Genomic DNA, 15,482 nt, shown 5'->3' on the forward strand with positions numbered 1-15,482 from the left:
AAACTCTGAAGTTGAATCAAGAAAGATGGAACAAAACTCCAAAGGTGTTCTTTTGAAGGTCCGTTCTGTTGTCTTTTCTTGCCAAGCACTTGGTTATGCGGGGTGCTCTGGGAAGGGGCGCAGGTGTTAACAGCTGAGGGAGCCTCGCTTTTTCTCCAGCAAAGAAGTGGCGTGCTTTTGCCCTGGAGTGGGGATTTAGGGGGACTGTCCCACTCTGGGCAGAAAGCAGGAGACAGGCTGAGTCTGGAGGGAGGAAAAGAGCCTGAGGGCTAGGGAGGCTGAGCGCTGCTGTGCCCAGAGAAGCAGCCAGAACTGCTGAGGTCTCACAGGTGAGGCTCACACAGGCTGGAAAACAGTTCAGGCAGGAGGACTCCAGCAGGTAGGGCTGAGCCCGGGCAGGAAGCGAGGCTTGAGATCAGAGGGAGTGGCATCATTCACAGAGGGGGCTGAGCAGAAAGCCTTGGAGCCCCATGGGGGGGACCCACAGGGCAGGGGTTGAGGCAGGAGCTCAGGCCTGGGAGCTGATCAAAAGAGCCAGGAGGAGGGCGTCACCATCAAAGTGCCCACATCCTCCAACTAGACACTGGGTCTTTAATAACCACGCCTTTCCAGGGCCGCCTGCGATCCCTCCCGCCACCCTTTCCAATCTTCCTTCCCTACCCGCCCCCACCCTGCAGCCAGGGGATGGCTCTGGCATCTGCTTCAGGGAATATCTATGGGCCCAGTGGCAGTGAACTAAAGAAACGTGGTGACAGCCATCCTGGCCCACAGTCCAGGCCCAGCCTGGCCACCCTGCAGAGAGCACATAATTCTGTTGGCATCGCCTGTGCTCGTGTGTGAACGGACTCCACTGAAAGTTGCTGCTTCTTCCACTCCCAACCAGGATTACTCACACAGGCCTCTGCATGAACGCTGTTTTGATGCATATTTACAATAACGCACCGATGAACACTGACAATAACTCCGTGAAGTATTTCAAAATGGAACTCTAGGGAAAAGCAAGCAGGCCATCTAGCAGACATCTTCTTTTACATTATCCCAAAGTGTCAGGGAGTCAAGTTACACGGACCCAGGAGAGACCCAAACAGGAGTGCACAAGCACATAGTTTAGGTACAGCCAGGGGTGCCTGGCGTCTGACTTCGGCTCAGGTCATGATCTCACGGTTCGGGAGTTCGAGCCCCACATTGGGATCTCTGCTCTCAGCACAGAGCCTGCTTCAGATCCTGTTCTCCTCTCTCTCCGCCCCTGCTCCATTTGCGTTTTTTTCTCTCAATAAATAAATAAACATTAAAAAATAAATAGGTACAGCCAGAACCCCTGGGAACTTCTAGTTAGAGCACAGCACCTGGGATCAAGGCCTGGCGCTCTCTAGCTGTGTGCTATTGGGCAAGTCACTTTACCTCTCTGAGCCTCGTTCTTTGTAGTGAGATATGGGGGCGGGGGGCGGGGGGGGGCTTGTCACATGTTAAGGATGAGGCTCGGTTCTGCTTGCCTGACTCAAGTGTCTCCTTCCCACCTCACACTCTTCAGGCTTGAAGCTGTGCTCCAACTACGTTAGTAACCATCCCAGTCTGAGCAGACCCATTGCATCACCCGGTGCTGGTCAGGGGGACTGAACAGTAGTGTTGCTGTGGACATTGGGTAAAGCTGAGTGTTCCACGTTAAATATGAATTCTTACTGCTAGGACCAGGGCTGGCAAACAGCATCATGCTTACTCTGCTCCTCACACAACTGTGGCAGACATTACTAATCAATCCCACACTCTTCCCCGGCCAGTGATGTCTGCAGTGGAGTGGGAGGGAAGTGGGAGTTTAGAAAGGAAAGCTATTTGCCATTGTGGACAGAATTTATAGCTTAGGACACCAATGCAGGGCTCCAAATCACTGCCTGAATGCTAATCACTGGCTCTGTGTGGGCCAATTAGCTGCAACTGGGGTTAAAGACCAGAGGCAGAATCTGTAAGAAGAGAGTAGCTACCGTTCAAACTCAAGAGAAACAGTTACTAGGAAAAAGCATGCGTGTTATTCTGCTCAGATAGATTTTTCTCCTCTAGACAAGCCACTACGCTAGGTTCTCAGGGGTGGCAAGCCATGTGAAAAATGAGCAAAAAACCCGAGATGTGACCAAGACGACCCTCTAGAAAGGGCTAGAACCATCCGACTCCAGTTTCTATGCTTTTTCCCTTCAGGAAGGCAGCAAGGTTTGCAAATACCCATGTGTTAGGCAGCCAACCTCATGGAGGCCATGACCCTGCAGCCAGAGGGCAGCCCTGAAAAGTGAGACCCAGGGAGTCCTTGGCCAGGATCTAAGAGCTGAGAAGCAACCACAATGAAATCCAGAAAGCTTCTTTAGAGACGCCTGCAGTTTGGGAACAATCCTGCTAAGTCATAAATGCTTCGAATTCCTCAGCTTTTGCCTTCAGAATTTCTGGCAGCTGAGGACGAGTGTTCAGGGACAGACACCGATTCTCCTCTGCTGGGGAAGGCCAGGCCAGGCCAGCCCGGGGTCCACGAAGCCAGCAGACGGAGCCTCTCCTCTAGACACGTCCAGGAGAAGAGAGGGCTGTTGCTGCAGGTGCTGTGACACCCACTCCGATGCCCCTCAGGACCCGCACTCATTCCCCCCTGCTCCCCACCCCCCACAGTCGTTCACACTGCCAAGGAAGCTGCCGGTCCGAGTCTCAGCCCCTCCCCCCAACCCGGGACACATCAACCGGTACTTAGCTTCCATCCGGGGCATCTCTCATCTCGGCGGTGCTCCGGTGAGAGGGTGGAGTCCCTCTGGCAGGCCCCCGGCAGGCTGGCTTCTCTCCTCCCTCCACCAAAACTGCTGCCAACTCCCAGGTGTTGACCCTCATGGCTGTTGGTCCTGCGATCTGTGCTCCCGGAAGGTAGAGCTCATTCCCTCACAGGCGCTCCGGCCATCACGTCTGCCTCCCACCGCCCACCCGGCATCTCCAAGCCCGCAGCCCAGGACCGCGGCCTGCTGCAGCGGGAACATGGAAGGAAGATTCACGGGGTCTAGATGCCCACGGCACGGGAAAATCACCGCATCCAGCCCTGCCAGCTCGCCAGTGGACAGCCAGCCCAGGGCCACCCACAGAGCTGGCTGGTGGCTAAGCTGGCCCCAGGGGCCTTTGACCTCACGGCCCTCCACTTCTGTGGAGTTGCTAACATGCTTGCTACCCACTCTGTATGCAAGCGTTTCTCCGCATCTATGAGGGAGGGGTTAGCGGCTCCGCGTTTCACAGATGTCGTAACTGAGTTGCTCGAGGTTGCGCAGCTCAGTGGTGACGGAGGCAGATCCCAGCCCGGGTCTGTGCCACTCTCGAGCCCGTGATCTTTCTAGCCACACGGCCTCTAGCTCCTGTGGGCACGCGGGGTCTCTGGGTGGTTTATGACACAGTCATGGGGCCCACATGGGTCCTGGGCTAAATGTGGCCCGTGTTCCGAGCCCCTCCCCTGCAGGTCAAGTTCCGGCTCATTCCTCGGGGCAGCCCTGCCAGCTGCCATTCCAGCCCAGGGGGGCCAGAGCGTGGAGTCGGGATTTAAGCCAAGTGCCCAGCGGGTCCCCAGGGATGTCCCCAAAGGGGACAGAAATAGGTCACACCCATGCTCTCTATACTAGATGAAGTTGGAATTGTTGCGACTCAGGACGTGGCTCGTTGAGGAGGCCGTAGGATCCTCCCAGGATGACACAGGATGAGGAAGATATGAATAGAAAAGACTCGTGGTCTACCAGCGGGGGGAGAGAAGAGAGGGATTACCTCTGCACAGGGGAACAAGGGAAATGGGCAGGAAACCAGGAGGGCAGGCCTACCAGGCCCTGTAGGCTTCTGCTCCGCTCCCGCGTGTGTAAGCACACCCCTGGGTCCTGTGCACCTCAGGCAATGAGGCCGCTACCCGCAAGTTCAGCCTCCTCAGGCCCTGGGCCCCCAGGAGACCCTCGGTGCCCCAGTGATATTACTTTACTCATGCCTAGTGGCTGACGCTTAAAAGGCTGGGGGTCTGAGCACTGGCCTATCGCCATTCCCCCAACACACCAGCGTTCTGCCTCAGTTTCCTTTCCTGGCACTCTTATTTTCCCAGCAGAATCATTGCTGCTCATGAGTCCAACCTGCCCTCCTGTGGTTCTGACATCGCACCCAGCCCGGGCTCCCTTCTGTCGGAGTCAGGAGTAAGGGATGTCAGTATCTCTGCTCCAAAGCACAGCCACGGCTTGTGGTCCTCCTCAAGGGGATAGAGCTCCCAGAACTTTGCCACTGTGGATGATGGCAGAGCTCTGGGGATCAGTAGCCCAACCATAAAGGGTGGTCAGAGGCAGGTAGCACTGTGGCTTCTGAAACTCAGACAAGGTGCAGGTGGGGTGGACCTGAGAAGAGCCAAGAGTAGTCCCCAAAAAGTGACCCAGGGTAGGCAACGGTGTATCCCAGGAGTGAGTGCAGGAGACCTGTGCTCAGTCTTGGACAGAAGGGTTCAGGCAAGGGGGCGGGACTGGCCCAGGAGTCCTGTGACTCCTGTTCAAAAGCCAGCTCCGCCACTCAGTTGCCAAGGGACCTTGGGTGGGTCACTTCACCTCTGTCTCAGGTGAGCCCCTGCAGGAAATGGATGGACCGCTCCAATGAGTCAGAAAGATGAACAATGGGACTGTGCATGAGAATTTAATGAAGGAATGGTTTTCAAAGTTGGGGGCAGGGCTGAGGGTGGTGACGCACTGGAGTCCAGCCGCACTGGGCAACGGGTACCATGCCAGGGCCAGGGGCAGAGGGGTCTTGTGGGGACCCAACAAGATCTATAGCTACAAGGAAGGGCCGCTGGACAGGAGCTGTGGCTTTTGGTGAAGGAGTCTACTCACTACTGCCAAACTGAGGCCAGGCAGGGAGGAAGCAGGGGAGTGTGAACACCCTCCTTTCTCCTCCAGCCCTACAGTCTCCTGCCCAGAGGCCAGGGGGGCCCAGCGGCTTCCTGAGGGCACAGAGAAGGAGAGACAAAGTCTGAAAGCAGGCCCGCAGGGGCAGACAGAAAACAGCCAACACACACTCTGGGAAAACAGGTTCTTACCCCAAAAAGAAGGAAAAGATACCTATCCTGCTTACCTCCAAGGAAGCTGTGAGGATCCGGCAGGAGGTTCAAGCTCCAGGGGAGGGGGACTGGGTGACTTCTGAAGTCGCTTTCAGCTCTCAGAGCCTAGGAATCTCAGCAAATAAAATCCGTAGTACTGAGAATCTCTGAGCAGAGCACATGCGGCAGAAGAGAAAAGTCTGGGGAAGCTCAGTAGAGCCAGTCTGGAGCCACAACAGAGTTCAAGCTTGAGTTTGAGCTTAAGTAGCCACTACGGTTGGAACCAATGTCCTCAGGAGATGGTATACGCAAAAGTATAGGTGTGGTGAAAAGGCCAGGTTCAAATTCTGACTTTGCCACTTACTAGCCGTAGAAGGAAAGGTACTAAATCCTTCTAACTATCCTGAACTGTTCAAATGGGAATACACTCTCACAGGCTTGTTATAAGGATTGAATTCAAAGAGATGATATGTCACCATGCCTGGCATACAATGCATTCTCATGAAATAGGGGCTCTTTCCTTTCTTAGGGACACAGGACATGGGAGGAAACAGCACAGCCGTAGCGAGACGTGGTGGAAATAAAAGTGAAAAAGCAAGTAAGCTCAGTATGTCTCAGGAAGCAGGTTGCCCATGAAACTAGTCCCCCCAGAGGAGGTCTGGGAAGGTCCCCAAGAAACCCAGAAATGCTGGAAGACAAGTAACATGAGACCACGGAGTGACCCCATGTGACTGTCCACAGATGACTCAGCCTCGGGTGGAACAGGACTGTCCGTGGTCCAAAGCACGTACCAGCCAAAGCCCTGGGTCCCCCTGGCAGCTGGCTCATCATGTCTCAGTGAACGCATGTGTCTTCAAAGGACATCCAGTGGCTTCCAGGTACCCTGGTGCTTAGGACAGGCATGGAGGGTAAAGCCCTGAGCACATGCCCTCCTCTGGGTGAGGTGCCAGCTCATTAGTTGAATGAGGCACGTGGGTACCGAAGCAGCAGCCCTGGACAGAGCCTGCAGTTCTGGGTTCAGTTCCAACTCTCCTACTAGTTGTGGCTTCTCCCTGAATCTCCTTCTCTCTTCTCTCATCTGCAGAATAAGTGGTAATAGTCTCCCGGAGGAGTCAGACAGAACACATTGCTGGGGGGGGGGGGCAGGAAGGAGGGGGTTCCTGGGTGGCTTGGTCGGTTAAGCATCCGACCTTTGATTTCAGCTCAGGTCATGATCTCGGGGTTCATGAATTCGAGCCCTATGTTGGGCTCTGAACTGACAGTGTGGAGCCTGTTTGGGATTCCCTCTCTCCCCCTCTCTCTCTGCTCCTCCCCCACTCTGGCTCTCTCTCTCTCCAAATAAACAAATACAATTAAAAAAAAAAGCAAAAGAAAGAAAGAGCACATGGAACACGGAAGAGCGTACGTACCCAAGCGTGTGGCATGATCGAACCATTGCTCGCCATTGCTTGCAGCTGTCCCCAAGACAGCTGCTGCAGAGAAGCCACAGTGAAGAAATGACTCCTCCTATCAAAGACCCCATCAAAGAGCTAACTCTTGCCCAACTTGGAGCAGGAGGGAGCACACGCTGATTGGAACTGAGAACACAGACATCCAGGCCCCCAAACTCTAAGAGCCATGGTCACGGAGAGAAAAGTCACTTGGGGATTTGGGGTGGTACCAGTGGGGCAAACGGATTAGACAGAAGTGACCTCCATGGTAACTAATTCCCCCAAGACTGTTCCCATAGCAAACCGAACCACTGCACGTCTACAGAAGGGGCATCTCAGTGATCAGGAGTATTGTCCAAGGCTTGGGATTACAGGAGCTAAAAGGAGTGTAACCTGCCTGAGTCTGGTGTTCTAGAAAGAATCACTAACTGGGTGCAGTTCTCATTGCACAATGTGGGACCAGTCCTTCTCAGCAAACCTTTCTGTTACCCTTCGAAGAGCTCTGGGTATTTGTGGTGAGGGGAGCCAAGTAGGTAGACTCTATCTGTAAGCTTGATGATACTATTCTCACGATAGGCTAAGTGAAGCAGCCCCCACTTCCTACTCTTTGTTGGGAAAAAAAGACATCTGAGGTAGGTTGGTTCCTCTCTGGGAGTGCTTCTTAGGACACCAGCTGCCAGAACAATTCCTGGCTCCTTTCCAGCACTCAAGAAATGTTCATGGTATCATTCTTCCATAGGATGCATGGCCATCCACACCCAGGAAGACTGACACTCAAGCCTAATATCTGTGTCCGACTCCTTAGAGAAGGACTCCTTCTGGAAGCAGCCTGGACCCAAAGCCTTCAACAGCACCAAGGTTCCAGGCCCCAGCACATCTTAAAGGAGACGGCCCAGGACCCAGGACTTCTGGAACTCAGCCCAGGAGTCAGCAGGGGCAATCTAGACCTTTCTGGGTCTATGGCCTCCTTGCCCCATGTCCCATGCCCCATTGCTTCTATTCCAGCTCTCTGGACCCAGTTGACAAGGGACAGCTTTTCCTTCAGTTCTTGAGTGTCACAGCTGCTCCAGATACCAGGCCAGGATCTGGGGATCGAAAAAGGCTTAAGACTCAGTCCTTGCCCCCAAAATGCTATCCTAGCACCTGTAAATAGGTGTGAATGGGAACAGAAAGTACAGAGTAGGAGCAAATGTTGAAAGAACAGGAGCTGAGTCATGAAGGACCCCGAATGTCAAGCTAAGGGACTCTTTGTCCCACATTCAGGGACCAGAGACAGTCTCAAAGGTTGACTAAGTGGGGAAGGGATAGGACCAGGTGCGCTCAAGCAGAGAGGGAAAGAGGGGTCCCACGCTCCCTGAGACATGGCTCCCTAGCCACCAGAAATGCCAAAGGGCATGTCAGCTTCTCCCCTCACAGAGTCCAGGTGCCAGGCTGGCTTTGCCCTTGCTCTCTGGCTTACTTTAACCCCAGGCCCCTCACCCTTCTTGCCAGCATGACCAGGGGATTTGGATCATCTTGTTGAAGACCCAGAAGTCTCCTAGACATCACAGTAATGCAAACGTTAGATCACTGGCTTGGAGACAGGTGAGTTGGGTTCTAGCACCAAATTTCCTTTCTCAATGACCCTGACGCCTCTCTGAGCTGGGTTCTCTTTCCATAGAATAGCTTCACTCATTGCTGTGAGAGTACAACGAGATCATGTGTGTCAAGGCAGCTAGTGTGTGGCCTGGGGACCCAGAAAGAGGTCAATTAATGCTTGCTGAATGTGAACCTGTCTAGCAGTTCAGGCTGGGGTCTTTGAGAGAAGAAACCCAGCCAGGCCCAGCCCAGCAGGAGAAAAGTTCCCTAACAGGGAGAATTCCAGGGATCACCAGTATTCTGAGACCATATCAGGCAGTGCTCTGACCCCTCTGCTCTCCTGGGGTAGGGTGGGAGGGACCAGGGCTCCACTCCAAAGGTTTATAGGCTATTAATAGCTGGTGGCAGTGGGGCTGCAGGCCACTGTCCAAGGGACTCCTCTTTCCCCTCTGCTCTCAGCTGTGCTGTTCTTTAGAAGCACTTAGGAAGATCTGTGTTATTTAGAAAAGCTGGTAGGGGAAAGAGCATGAAATCTTGCCTGGAAAAGACCACCACTTTCCCCAAATTGTTTGTTTCCCAACAGACGTCTTTATATTTCATTTCTCTGCTTCCAGTAAGGCAAACAAATGCTTTTCATTTGCCCTTTGCTTTGTATTTTTCTTTAAAGTAATTATCTATAAATAGGAGTTCACACTGAAAAGCACATGGACGTTTCCTCATTTAATCCTTATCCTAAGGTAGGGGCTACCTTTATTCCCATTTTACAGGTAAGAACACTGAGGTTATGTGATTCAGCCAGAGCTGCAGGACTGGAAATGGAATCACCAGCACCCAACTCAGGATGCCTGCCTCCAAGTCCTGCACTCTTTCTAGTGCCCCAAACTACCTCTCGATCTCCCTGAGGAAGTCTTGCTAGCTCCCCACAAGAGTTTTCCTCTTTTCCTCTCTGAAAAGCACAGGAGCAGAGAATTCCAGAGTTTGAAAGGACCTGCTGCATTCCCACACAAGGAAAGAACCCCTCCCACGGTATTCGTGGCGGACGCACACGTCCTGTTTCCCGGAAGGGGAAGTGCGGTGGCCCAACAATAACAAGGCCGTGATGGAGTGGATTATCTAGGTGGCATTCGCCACTAAATCATAAGGAAAACCCATCTATGGAACAAGAAAACCAGCACCGGTTAATTCAGAGGCTCCATGATGTCATCGGGGACCCAGGTTCTTTCCCGCATTCAGCTCTGTCACCCTTAGGAGGTGGGTGTTTCTCCACAAGGGCTTGTAATGGCTGTCTCCCTTGCAGGCTTCCCAGGCAGTCTCAGCAGTAGCGGTGGATAGCAGACGGGTTTTTGGTGGTGTTGTTTTTTGGGGTTTTTTGTTTTTTTGTTTTTCGTGAGAGAGGGGTGTTTGTGTGTTTAACCTACGTGTCTTCTTCTTCCTCCTTTTTAAAGCAAATAAAACTCTCCTGGCCTCCATTAGAGACATTTCCTCATGTCTCCTTGGCCAGGACTGAGCCTCATGACCACCCTCAAGCTACTCACAGGCAAAGGGAATGAGATGCCCAGAAACACTGGCCTGAAGAATGAAGACTGTGCCCCCCTGAATCATAGAGAGGAGGCTTGGAGCCCTAAGTACAACCAGGGTTCTGTCTGCAAGCAAAAAGAGGAGAAGGGCTTAGAGGAGCTCACCAACCCTCTCTGACCTTGGAAAATGCTGTTTTCTCTGATTTGCTGGTGAAAACCACTGAGGTTGAAAAGTGACTTGGATCCTTGTCGCTGAACTTTGCCCTGCATCTCATTCACTTGTATAATCCCAAGAGGATTAAAAACAATGCTTTACATGTAGGTGCTCAACCAACCAGCTCAGTTTAATCCAAAGAACATTTAGGGCTTGCCTGCTACATGCCAAGTGCTTTGTGGTGTGCTGGAGATGCAAAGATGATCCAGTCAGAGTCTCTATCCTTGAGCACTACAATCTGGTAGTGCTTTTAGTTATCATTATCATTATTAATACTATTTATTAATAGTACAGGTACAAGAATAGTACTATTCTTATTATTTTCAACCAACATTTACTCAGCACACATAATGTGCTAGACATTTGGAAATATATAACATTCATGCCAGGGCTCAGGATAATTTTTATATCCCAATTGGCAGAAAAGAACACTTAGGGACAAGGAGTTACTCGCCCAAAGTCTCACAGCTCATGGGTGTCAGACACAAGAAGAAACTCAGGTGCACCTAAGTCAAAGACCACCTTCTTTCTGCCGATTGTATTCTCTGCACCTCTCAAAAATTGAATGCTCTAGCTTACCAATAATATATATATATATATATATATATATATATATATATATATAAAACACATTAAGCCAATATATGGATAGGTAGATCTCAAAAGTTGTTTTAAGATGTATTTTCATTAGTCTCTCCTTGTCTATTTTGCTCTACTCAGTGGAGATTGCCCTTCCCCTACAAGGAGATGCAAAACTGGGCAGTTTTGTCATTTTCTTCTGGCTTCTTATACCTCACATTATGTTTCCAACAAAATAGTTAAGAGGTTAAAATGTCTCCTTCCCCTGTGCTGGAGACTTATGCCAGGAAGAACCCACCATCAGGGGAGTAAGACGCTTCTTCTCTCTTTACTTTTTAGATAATGAATTTTCCTCAGGTCAGATTCACTGGGGAGTTATTTCTGGAATCCAGCAATTCCTCCATTTTGAATGCCAGACCTTTGTTATCACCAGCCTTCTGGAGCTGCCTCAGGATGATATAAAGAACCTGTTCTAAGATGCCACGGGTGAAAATAAAAGACATTTGTTAGCCAGCTGTGCTCAGAAGTGTCCTTCCTGACGCATCAGGTGGTTCAGGACATGAACACAGCTCCACTATGAACCCATGGTCCTCCTTTTCATCAACACGAGCTGCTGGATGTTGCTGAGGTGGACTCTGCTCAGAGTCCCATCTTCCTCTCTGGGTTGAGGACACTTCGTGCCCTAAACTAGATCTGCTGCCATCCTCCTGGGAGCCCAGAATTTGGGAGTCAGGCAGTGAGCCCCCATCTGGCCCAGGAAGCCTATTTTAAAGAAATTATAAGAAATTCATGGGGCACCTGGGCAGCTCAGTTGGTTAAGCGTCTGACTCTTGATTTCAGCTCAGGTCATGATCTCATGGTTGGTGAGGTCCATCCCTGTGCCGAGCTCCGGGCTGACAGTGGGCTGCTTGGGATGCTCTCTCGCCTTCTCTCTCTCTCTGCCCCTCCCCTGTTCTCTCCCTCTCTCTCTCTGTCTCAAAATAAATAAATAAACTTAAAAAAAAAAAAAGAAATGCAATAACCATCCCTCCCTAAGCCTGTCACTTTTTTCTACATGTTCTACCCATCTACCTCTGCCTTCTTTCTCACCAGGATCTCAGTTTCCTCCCGTTAGTTCACCTTATTTTTTCTTGTCCCAGTCTCTTTTCCTGGACTCTAAATAAAGCCTTCTTGCTCATGGCCAGCTCTGTAGTATAGCAAGAACCAGCAGAGGCCTGAGATTCGGGCCATAGCCAGGTTCAAATGCAGGCACTTCTACTTACCAGCTATGAATCCTAAGGTAGAGACTCAACCTTCCTGAGACCCAATTTCCTCTTTAGCAAAATAGGAATAATAGTTCCTACTTCATAGTGCTATTGGTGGATTAACTGGAATCTTTCATGTAGGAAGCCTGGCATATTGTCAGATACACAATCCCTATTAGTCGGCATTATACCACATAGCCCACGTAAGCAGACTCACTGGTGCTCAACAGAGCTTTCTTGAATTAACCTGAAATAAACATTTTCTAGATTTCCAGGCTCCCTGGAAGAATTTCCTCCACTACCCCTATCTCAGTTAAAAAAAAGAAATCAGTGCCTGGCTGGCTCAATTGGTAGTACACACAACTCGTAATCTCGGGGTTGTGGGTTTGAGCCCCATCTTGGATGCAGAGATTACTTGAAAAAATCTTTAAAAATTAAAATAGTTTTTAAAAAAACAGAAGCTTGAAAAGTGGAGGAGGGATTGGAGAGAGGGCAATGAAGTAAGCCGGATGCAAGAGCCTGGATTGCCTTTGGCTCAGTCTGGGTTTGAGGGAAACCTGGAATTACTGCGATTTCATCACAGCAGCTGGTCCAAGATAAACCTGCCAGAACTGCTCAGAGGCCAGATCTGGATTGCAGTGATAGCTGGGGCCTGCTGAGAAGCAAGGAAAAACTATTTATCTGACATTTTTTCAACCCCAACCAAGAATTTTCTTTGGCTCAAGATGCCGCTGGGACCGGTTTTCATTTGCACGGATCTCATATGAGGATCCATGCCTCTGACGGGGGAAGACTTCTTAGAAAGACTTCCATTCCCCAGCCTCCTTTCCACGTGTGCCTTTCTCATGATTCAGAAATAATTATCCATCCAGGAAAACTAATCCCTGAGTTACTTATGCATGGACTGTGCCAGAACCTCACATATAGGTTCGCTCTGATTCAACTCCACACACAGCCTGTGCAGGTCTGAGCATCAGCAAAGATGGCCGCCATAGAACATTTGCCCTCCTTCCAAATTGGCAGCCTTCATGTCACTGAAGCCATGTTAACTGATGTGGCACATTTTAATGCATTTCACTGTCTCAAGCTGTGGCAGCAAATTTAGAGTGTGAATCTTCTTAACAGCTGCTTCTAGAGAGGCGGTCTGGAATCTGCATCCTTGACTCATTGGTGCCAACCAAAAAAAAAAAAAAAAAAAAACTTGTCCATGTATCATATATGGCTTTCAGTGGCTTTAAGACAGTCCTGTCTGAACTCAAACGCCATTGTTCTTGTAATATGCTTATGAAGACCGCACTTTTCAAACAGGTAGCATTTGGGGAGTGGTATAAATGTTCTAGGAATAAAATAGTGAGTTTGAGAAGTCAATCCAGAATATGTCCAATCGGATTAGCATTATCTGTGTTCAATCAGGTACTTTATTTGAATGAGATGGCCTTACGAGCCTGTTGCATGTCCTGTTGATTTATCATCCTCATCCGTCGCAAGGCAGAGGATACTGCTTTACGAGCCCTTTGGTTTATCATCCTTAGTCAAAGCTAGGCACAAGGATGGACTTGGCTGCATTGTTGTCATAGCCAAAGACTAGAAACAAATGTATCTATTAGGATACATCCAGTCAACGGAATGGCATACATCATTTAAAAAAAAAAAAGTGATTCACCGAAAATGTACAACAAGTGTTGTTATGAAATAATTTCCAAGAAATAGAGTTAAATCTGGAAATATACAAGATCCTGGTCATACTGATCATCTCAGGGGAAAGAACCAGGGGCAGAGGGTCAAGAGAAAGAAGTTTCTGTAATTTTTGTATGCTCTTGAGTTTTGTACCTTGCGTTACCCATATACACCATGATAAAATGGTTGGTTTTTCAAAAACTACATTCAGGGTCGAGCCCGAAGAAAGATGGTCAAACTAGCTATATAATTCAAAGAGTTATAATCACAAGAGCTCTCATTTGCTGAGCAATTACTCTGTATCAGCCTCCTGTTAGAGCCACTTACACATTTCATCTGGTTTTCCCTTCAAAGCAATCCTGTGAAGTAGATTTTACCGTCTTCAATTTTAGAAACAAGGACACTGACTCAACGGGTTCAGGAAAGTTGCCCGAGGTTACACAACCCGCACAAGGCTAAGCTGGGATTCAAACTTAGGTCGGACTAACTTTTTCCACTGGTCCCTGCGGACCTTCTCCAATCAAACACTCAATGGGACTGTATCTCATCACTTTGTCCCCAGGGCCTGGCAGAGCACTTGGCACACAGGAGGTGTCTAATACATGCTGAACAGATAATAAACAGAAAGCAAAACAGTGAGAGCAAGACGCAGCCAGCAATTCCCTAAGAGGAATTTTATACATGTTTGAGCATCTTGGAATTGCACGACTTCTTTCTTTTGTTTTATCCCCTGGTTTCCTCTATGATTGTTGGAAAAGGCCAACAAGCTCGACCATTCATTTCAGGGTGAATTTGGGACCCAAACGGTTAAACGACCAGCCAATTTGGCTTCCTTGCGGCCTCCCAGCCAAGGAGATGAATGGAATGTTCACGAGGTCGCTTGGCAGGGGTCCACATTCCTATGGGAACGTTGCAGCAGTGAGAGCTTTGGGACACTAAGAGGCAAATGTGTGGGAGTCGTGGGGCAAACTGCAAAGGATCCAAATTCTCAGAAAAATGCATGGAGCTCCATTGGTCCAAGGATGCTCTGCAGAGGACTAGCTAAGTCTCCGCCCTGACTCAGAGGGAAAATAGAGACAGGAGCCAGCACCCATCCAGCTCTCCCCTACAGCTGCCCAGGCCTAGAATGGTACGGGCCACTTCCAGCACCACTGCGGATAGGAGTTCATTAGAAGAAACTCATCAGGGAGTCCCACTCCTTTGGCTGATCTTTAGATTCCTTCCATTTTCCGTCTTCTAAAGAAAAGGACTTGAGGGGAATTTGCCCATCCCCCCCCCCCCCGCTTTTCCCTGGCCCCACCCTGCAGCTGCCTCTGTCCTTCCCCATGGAAGAGGACCCAAACCCAATGCATTTTCCTCAAGTACATCCTTGCCCGTAACACACACTCCAGAGACCAGGTGAGTCACTAAAATTCCACATTACAAATCCCTCCAGCTTTTAGAAAGGCCGCATCAGTGATGATGATGATGAACATTGCATTTTCTGTTTAAAATTAGAAACTAGGATGTTCACATTTTTCCTCAAACAGTAGCTCACAAGAAAACTTCTTGTCACCACTCTAAAAAAGAAGTTCAAGCCTAGAGCTGTCCAGACAGAGACTTCTGTGTGGACCCCCCAACATCTCTCATGCCAGTCATCTGGAGAAATTCTCCAGCTCTGAGGAGGGAGCCCTGCGTCCCGATTTCCCTTCCCACTTGGTGGCATTGGTACCAGGGTCTGGTAGTACTTGAGCAGACTTTGCTGTAGTTAACTCAGGCTGTTAAGAAAAGACTCTGTTTTGGGGCGCCTGGGTGGCTCAGTCGGTTGAGCGGCCAACTTCGGCTTAGGTGATGATCTCACAGCTCATGAGTTCGAGCCCCACATCGGGCTCTGTGCTGACAGCTCAGGGCCTGGAGCCTGCTTTTGATTCTGTGTCTCCCTCTCTCTCTGCCCCTAACCCACTCGCATTCTGTCTCTGTCTTTCTCAAAAAAATTTAAAAAAAAAAAATTTTTTTTTAAACATTAAAGAAAAAAAAAGAAAAGACTCTGTTTTATCCTGGCGCCATGAGGCTAGGATATGGAGACACTGGAAGCTGTTTGCAAAATGACATCTTTCCATTCCATATCCAAAGGCTAAGAGATAAACCAGTAGGTTGCTGGCTCTGTTAGTGAAGTCTTAACCTAATTAACGCTATGGAAGA

The 15,482-nt window shown here is 49.7% G+C and overlaps 1 long non-coding RNA gene across 1 annotated transcript; it reads left to right on the forward strand.

The window, feature by feature from the left end:
- Positions 1 to 5,899: 5,899 nt before the first annotated feature.
- Positions 5,900 to 9,086, forward strand: LOC102963284. The gene is made up of 3 exons (XR_001510424.2): positions 5,900 to 5,940; positions 7,984 to 8,076; positions 9,025 to 9,086. It is a non-coding gene; the product is annotated as an uncharacterized LOC102963284 (long non-coding RNA).
- Positions 9,087 to 15,482: the final 6,396 nt, after the last annotated feature.

The sequence above is a fragment of the Panthera tigris genome, chromosome D1, assembly GCF_018350195.1.
Source record: "Panthera tigris isolate Pti1 chromosome D1, P.tigris_Pti1_mat1.1, whole genome shotgun sequence".
Lineage (NCBI taxonomy): Eukaryota > Metazoa > Chordata > Mammalia > Carnivora > Felidae > Panthera > Panthera tigris.